The sequence below is a fragment of the Lasioglossum baleicum genome, unplaced genomic scaffold (genome assembly GCF_051020765.1).
Source record: "Lasioglossum baleicum unplaced genomic scaffold, iyLasBale1 scaffold2790, whole genome shotgun sequence".
Lineage (NCBI taxonomy): Eukaryota > Metazoa > Arthropoda > Insecta > Hymenoptera > Halictidae > Lasioglossum > Lasioglossum baleicum.
In genome coordinates this window covers 10001-18717 of record NW_027471848.1, presented here as the reverse complement: position 1 = coordinate 18717, position 8717 = coordinate 10001, and positions in this window count along the sequence as shown.

Sequence of the window (8717 nt, the reverse complement as noted above, 5' to 3'; positions counted from 1 at the left end):
TATGATTTCTTTTTTTTTTCCTAAATTAACAATCAACTATTATTATTATTCAGACTTTTGCTCATCGTCGTGTGCATTTCAGAGTTCTCTTTCCATTTTTAGTACACGGAAGAGTAGATAGAATTTCAATTTTCTTTTTTTTTTTTCATTTCGACGCTAAGAATCATACGCTTGATCGAACGAGAGAGACAGAGAGAAAGACATGCAATCTAGAATCGTTTGAATTTCACTTGAGAAACGCAACTATATAACGAGACATAACTCTCTAATAAAAACACGCGATAATTATTTATTATTTATTTATTTATTTATTTATTGTTAATGCCGCGCGAACCTGGTAGAGAAAGTATACGAATATCGCGTCACGACGACGTACGATCCACCGAGACCACCGCGGACGTACTTATCCAAGCGTGTGTCTGTATACTCGAAGAATTTCAAAGTTCCAGCGGCGTATTGCTTTCATTTTGTAGCGGCGTATTGCTTTCGATCCCAGCGGCGTATTGCTTTCGACTGTAGCGGCGTATTGCTTTCGACTGTAGCGGCGTATTGCTTTCGATCCCAGCGGCGTATTGCTTTCGTCTGTAGCGGCGTATTGCTTTCGATCCCAGCGGCGTATTGCTTTCGTCTGCAGCGGCGTATTGCTTTCAGTTCCGGCGGCGTATTGCTTTCGTCTGCAGCGGCGTATTGCTTTCAGTTCCGGCGGCGTATTGCTTTCGTCTGCAGCGGCGTATTGCCTTATTCACAGCGGCGTATTGCTTCTATTCACAGCGGCGTATTGCCTTATTCACAGCGGCGTATTGCCTCTATTTACAGCGGCGTATTGCCTTATTCACAGCGGCGTATTGCCTCTATTTACAGCGGCGTATTGCCTTATTCACAGCGGCGTGTTGCTTCTGCTTACAGCGGCGTATTGCCTTATTCACAGCGGCGTATTGCCTCTATTTACAGCGGCGTATTGCCTTATTCACAGCGGCGTGTTGCTTCTACTTACAGCGGCGTATTGCCTTATTCACAGCGGCGTATTGCCTCTATTTACAGCGGCGTATTGCTTCTATTCACAGCGGCGTGTTGCTTCTGCTTACAGCGGCGTATTGCCTTATTCACAGCGGCGTATTGCCTCTATTTACAGCGGCGTATTGCCTTATTCACAGCGGCGTGTTGCTTCTACTTACAGCGGCGTATTGCCTTATTCACAGCGGCGTATTGCCTCTATTTACAGCGGCGTATTGCCTTATTTACAGCAGCGTACTGCTTTCAGTTACAGCGGCCCATTTCCAGAGTTCCAGCGGCGTATAGCTTCATGTTGTAGCGCCGTACTGCTTCATCTTCTAGCAGCGTATTGCCGGAGTTCTAGCAGCATATTCCTTATATTATTAGAACAATGTAGCTGAAATAACCAATTATCCCATACGAATGCCACCTGAAAATAATACATGTGATTTAAAAGTAAAAAATTAAAATATAAATTTTTTATTTTATTAATAAGATACGAATAATATAATACAATATCAACATATTGTATTATTTCAACCAATTACATGTTGTTTTATTGACAATGCCCAACACCGGCATCCCAATATCCGCACAAATCCACAGACATGGTTCGAACGAAAAAAAAAAAAGGGACAGAGGGAATCTCGTTAATCCAAACACGCGCATCGCAAACATATCCGGGGACGATCTACCTAACAGTACAGACCAAAACTGACTCCCGCCGTTTACCCGCACGACCGATAGAACACGATTAGTACACGTCGAAATATAACTCGGAACATTATTTCTCAATAACTCGATAAATACTCATCCGAGCGCTTTCATACTTGATATTTGTCTTCAAAATGCTTTACCACACGATGATCTAATATTTATAATTGTCCGAGTAAGCCGGAAAGATAAGTTTACTCTTGGCGGTCGGAGCAATATTTCACAAAAACTGGAGCAATACGCGTTCGAGAGCTTTGAAACTCGAGAAATATTGATGACAAGCGGTATCGTGCGTGGATATAACGATTAAAGTCGTGCGGGAGCTCGGGGAGAAAAGTTTACTCTTGGCGGTTGGACTTAGAAAAATTTCGCTCGAGCTCCTTCGCACGGCGATCCGACGCGCCTCGGCGCGCGAACGATTCGTTCGAGCGGCCGAGCAAGCGATGCGCTCCGAACATTATTCTCAGTTTATTCGATAAATACTCATCCGAGCGCTTTCATACTTGATATTTGTCTTCAAAATGCTTTACCACACGATGATCTAATATTTATAATTGTCCGAGTAAGCCGGAAAGATAAGTTTACTCTTGGCGGTCGGAGCAATATTTCACAAAAACTGGAGCAATACGCGTCCGAGAGCATTGAAACTCGAGAAATATTGATGACAAGCGGTATCGTGCGTGGATATAACGATTAAAGTCGTGCGGGAGCTCGGGGAGAAAAGTTTACTCTTGGCGGTTGGACTTAGAAAAATTTCGCTCGAGCTCCTTCGCACGGCGATCCGACGCGCCTCGGCGCGCGAACGATTCGTTCGAGCGGCCGAGCAAGCGATGCGCTCCGAACATTATTCTCAGTTTATTCGATAAATACTCATCCGAGCGCTTTCATACTTGATATTTGTCTTCAAAATGCTTTACCACACGATGATCTAATATTTATAATTGTCCGAGTAAGCCGGAAAGATAAGTTTACTCTTGGCGGTCGGAGCAATATTTCACAAAAACTGGAGCAATACGCGTCCGAGAGCATTGAAACTCGAGAAATATTGATGACAAGCGGTATCGTGCGTGGATATAACGATTAAAGTCGTGCGGGAGCTCGGGGAGAAAAGTTTACTCTTGGCGGTTGGACTTAGAAAAATTTCGCTCGAGCTCCTTCGCACGGCGATTCGACGCGCCTCGGCGCGCGAACGATTCGTTCGAGCGGCCGAGCAAGCGATGCGCTCCGAACATTATTCTCAGTTTATTCGATAAATACTCATCCGAGCGCTTTCATACTTGATATTTGTTTTCATTATGCTTTACCACACGATGATCTAATATTTATAATTGTCCGAGTAAGCCGGAAAGATAAGTTTACTCTTGGCGGTCGGAGCAATATTTCTCAAAAACTCGAGCAATACGCGTCCGAGAGCTTTGAAACTCGAGAAATATTGATGACAAGCGGTATCGTGCGTGGATATAACGATTAAAGTCGTGCGGGAGCTCGGAGAGAAAAGTTTACTCTTGGCGGTTGGACTTAGAAAAATTTCGCTCGAGCTCCTTCGCAGGGCGATCCGACGCGCCTCGGCGCGCGAACGATTCGTTCGAGCGGCCGAGCAAGCGATGCGCTCCGAACATTATTCTCAGTTTATTCGATAAATACTCATCCGAGCGCTTTCATACTTGATATTTGTCTTCGAAATGCTTTACCACACGATGATCTAATATTTATAATTGTCCGAGTAAGCCGGAAAGATAAGTTTACTCTTGGCGGTCGGAGCAATATTTCTCAAAAACTCGAGCAATACGCGTCCGAGAGCTTTGAAACTCGAGAAATATTGATGACAAGCGGTATCGTGCGTGGATATAACGATTAAAGTCGTGCGGGAGCTCGGAGAGAAAAGTTTACTCTTGGCGGTTGGACTTAGAAAAATTTCGCTCGAGCTCCTTCGCACGGCGATCCGACGCGCCTCGGCGCGCGAACGATTCGTTCGAGCGGCCGAGCAAGCGATGCGCTCCGAACATTATTCTCAGTTTATTCGATAAATACTCAGCCGAGCGCTTTCATACTTGATATTTGTCTTCGAAATGCTTTACCACACGATGATCTAATATTTATAATTGTCCGAGTAAGCCGGAAAGATAAGTTTACTCTTGGCGGTCGGAGCAATATTTCACAAAAACTGGAGCAATACGCGTCCGAGAGCTTTGAAACTCGAGAAATATTGATGACAAGCGGTATCGTGCGTGGATATAACGATTAAACTCGTGCGAGAGCTCGGGGAGAAAAGTTTACTCTTGGCGGTTGGACTTAGAAAAATTTCGCTCGAGCTCCTTCGCACGGCGATCCGACGCGCCTCGGCGCGCGAACGATTCGTTCGAGCGGCCGAGCAAGCGATGCGCTCCGAACATTATTCTCAGTTTATTCGATAAATACTCATCCGAGCGCTTTCATACTTGATATTTGTCTTCGAAATGCTTTACCACACGATGATCTAATATTTATAATTGTCCGAGTAAGCCGGAAAGATAAGTTTACTCTTGGCGGTCGGAGCAATATTTCTCAAAAACTCGAGCAATACGCGTCCGAGAGCTTTGAAACTCGAGAAATATTGATGACAAGCGGTATCGTGCGTGGATATAACGATTAAAGTCGTGCGGGAGCTCGGAGAGAAAAGTTTACTCTTGGCGGTTGGACTTAGAAAAATTTCGCTCCAGCTCCTTCGCACGGCGATCCGACGCGCCTCGGCGCGCGAACGATTCGTTCGAGCGGCCGAGCAAGCGATGCGCTCCGAACATTATTCTCAGTTTATTCGATAAATACTCATCCGAGCGATTTCATACTTGATATTTGTCTTCAAAATGCTTTACCACACGATGATCTAATATTTATAATGGTCTGGGAACGCTAGGAAAAAAGTTTACTCTTGGCGGTTGGACTTAGAAAAATTTCGCTCGGTCGGAGTTGCTCGCAATGCGCCCGGAACATTATTCTGAGTTTATTCGATAAATATTCATCCTAAAGCTTTGATACTTGATATTTATTGTTAGAATGCGTTATTATACAATGATCTAATATTTATAATGGTCTGGGAACGCTAGGAAAAAAGTTTACTCTTGGCGGTTGGACTTAGAAAAATTTCGCTCGGTCGGAGTTGCTCGCAATGCGCCCGGAACATTATTCTGAGTTTATTCGATAAATATTCATCCTAAAGCTTTGATACTTGATATTTATTGTTAGAATGCGTTATTATACAATGATCTAATATTTATAATGGTCTGGGAACGCTAGGAAAAAAGTTTACTCTTGGCGGTTGGACTTAGAAAAATTTCGCTCGGTCGGAGTTGCTCGCAATGCGCCCGGAACATTATTCTGAGTTTATTCGATAAATATTCATCCTAAAGCTTTGATACTTGATATTTATTGTTAGAATGCGTTATTATACAATGATCTAATATTTATAATGGTCTGGGAACGCTAGGAAAAAAGTTTACTCTTGGCGGTTGGACTTAGAAAAATTTCGCTCGGTCGGAGTTGCTCGCAATGCGCCCGGAACATTATTCTGAGTTTATTCGATAAATATTCATCCTAAAGCTTTGATACTTGATATTTATTGTTAGAATGCGTTATTATACAATGATCTAATATTTATAATGGTCTGGGAACGCTAGGAAAAAAGTTTACTCTTGGCGGTTGGACTTAGAAAAATTTCGCTCGGTCGGAGTTGCTCGTAATGCGCCTGGAACATTATTCTGAGTTTATTCGATAAATATTCATCCTAGAGCTTTGATACTTGATATTTATTGTTAGAATGCGTTATTATACAATGATCTAATATTTATAATGGTCTGGGAACGCTAGGAAAAAAGTTTACTCTTGGCGGTTGGACTTAGAAAAATTTCGCTCGGTCGGAGTTGCTCGGAATGCGCCCGGAACATTATTCTGAGTTTATTCGATAAGTATTCATCCTAGAGCTTTGATACTTGATATTTATTGTTAGAATGCGTTATTATACAATGATCCAATATTTATAATGGTCTGGGAACGCTAGGAAAAAAGTTTACTCTTGGCGGTTGGACTTAGAAAAATTTCGCTCGGTCGGAGTTGCTCGCAATGCGCCCGGAACATTATTCTGAGTTTATTCGATAAATATTCATCCTAAAGCTTTGATACTTGATATTTATTGTTAGAATGCGTTATTATACAATGATCTAATATTTATAATGGTCTGGGAACGCTAGGAAAAAAGTTTACTCTTGGCGGTTGGACTTAGAAAAATTTCGCTCGGTCGGAGTTGCTCGCAATGCGCCCGGAACATTATTCTGAGTTTATTCGATAAATATTCATCCTAAAGCTTTGATACTTGATATTTATTGTTAGAATGCGTTATTATACAATGATCTAATATTTATAATGGTCTGGGAACGCTAGGAAAAAAGTTTACTCTTGGCGGTTGGACTTAGAAAAATTTCGCTCGGTCGGAGTTGCTCGCAATGCGCCCGGAACATTATTCTGAGTTTATTCGATAAATATTCATCCTAAAGCTTTGATACTTGATATTTATTGTTAGAATGCGTTATTATACAATGATCTAATATTTATAATGGTCTGGGAACGCTAGGAAAAAAGTTTACTCTTGGCGGTTGGACTTAGAAAAATTTCGCTCGGTCGGAGTTGCTCGCAATGCGCCCGGAACATTATTCTGAGTTTATTCGATAAATATTCATCCTAAAGCTTTGATACTTGATATTTATTGTTAGAATGCGTTATTATACAATGATCTAATATTTATAATGGTCTGGGAACGCTAGGAAAAAAGTTTACTCTTGGCGGTTGGACTTAGAAAAATTTCGCTCGGTCGGAGTTGCTCGCAATGCGCCCGGAACATTATTCTGAGTTTATTCGATAAATATTCATCCTAAAGCTTTGATACTTGATATTTATTGTTAGAATGCGTTATTATACAATGATCTAATATTTATAATGGTCTGGGAACGCTAGGAAAAAAGTTTACTCTTGGCGGTTGGACTTAGAAAAATTTCGCTCGGTCGGAGTTGCTCGCAATGCGCCCGGAACATTATTCTGAGTTTATTCGATAAATATTCATCCTAAAGCTTTGATACTTGATATTTATTGTTAGAATGCGTTATTATACAATGATCTAATATTTATAATGGTCTGGGAACGCTAGGAAAAAAGTTTACTCTTGGCGGTTGGACTTAGAAAAATTTCGCTTCGGTCGGAGTTGCTCGTAATGCGCCTGGAACATTATTCTGAGTTTATTCGATAAATATTCATCCTAGAGCTTTGATACTTGATATTTATTGTTAGAATGCGTTATTATACAATGATCTAATATTTAGAATGGTCTGGGAACGCTAGGAAAAAAGTTTACTCTTGGCGGTTGGACTTAGAAAAATTTCACTTCGGTCGGAGTTGCACGCAATGCGCCCGGAACATTATTCTGAGTTTATTCGATAAATATTCATCCTAAAGCTTTGATACTTGATATTTATTGTTAGAATGCGTTATTATACAATGATCTAATATTTATAATGGTCTGGGAACGCTAGGAAAAAAGTTTACTCTTGGCGGTTGGACTTAGAAAAATTTCGCTCGGTCGGAGTTGCTCGGAATGCGCCCGGAACATTATTCTGAGTTTATTCGATAAATATTCATCCTAAAGCTTTGATACTTGATATTTATTGTTAGAATGCGTTATTATACAATGATCTAATATTTATAATGGTCTGGGAACGCTAGGAAAAAAGTTTACTCTTGGCGGTTGGACTTAGAAAAATTTCGCTCGGTCGGAGTTGCTCGCAATGCGCCCGGAACATTATTCTGAGTTTATTCGATAAATATTCATCCTAAAGCTTTGATACTTGATATTTATTGTTAGAATGCGTTATTATACAATGATCTAATATTTATAATGGTCTGGGAACGCTAGGAAAAAAGTTTACTCTTGGCGGTTGGACTTAGAAAAATTTCACTTCGGTCGGAGTTGCACGCAATGCGCCCGGAACATTATTCTGAGTTTATTCGATAAATATTCATCCTAGAGCTTTGATACTTGATATTTATTGTTAGAATGCTTTATTATACAATGATCTAATATTTATAATGGTCTAGATACGATAGAAAGATAAGTTTACTCTTGGCGGTTGGACTTGAAAAATGTTCAAAGTACCGAGATAGTATATGAAAAGTTGAATATTTTGTGTTAAATATCCTGGAAATATAAATATTTATTGTGTTGTACAAAAAAATTTTTCATGCAAAAATTTTTCTAAGTCCCAACAGCCCCGCCGGACGGGCTGTTGCCGCGGCGGTTTGCACCCATAAGCGCGCGTGCTATTCAGCGCGCGGCGCCGGCGTCCTTGCCGGCCGTTCGGTATCCTTAAGAGACTCGACGGTTCGGCGAGTCGGGCGGTTCAGCGCGCGCTTGGGGCTATTCTACGATCTCGGTCGAGAAGCAGTTCACGGCGCCTCGAGACTTCGGTCTCGACTGTTTCGTTCCGTACTTCGTTTAGAACTTTTCTCTACACAGCATTGCCACGGGTCGGTGTCTAAGACCGAATGGCCCTTATGTGGCGAGCCTCCCATCGAGGAGGTTGGTGACTTGTATGCACTGATGTGTATACTCGTACTAACTGAGCATCAACTCTTCTATCCGAGCTAAAAGTTTGAGATAGTTATGGAAAGATGTTTGAGAGAAACTAAAACTAGAAAGAAGTCAAACTTCTTGTTTGCAGAGAAACGAAAACTAAATAAAATGAGGTTGGCTTTCGGAGGGGCATTGTTACACCCAGAGCCCAGCATGCGTCCTGTCCGCGCTTCCTCGGCACTTGTGTCGATTGTCCAGCGCCCGTGGTTACGTGCTACGTGGGATACTCGTGCTACCAGATGTTAGCTCAACCTGAGAACGCAAGGAAATATAAGAATTTGTTCTCGAGAGAAACCCAAAAGGGAAATATTAAACATGAATTTTATGCACTACACGTAATGATTTGTGATGTTATGAG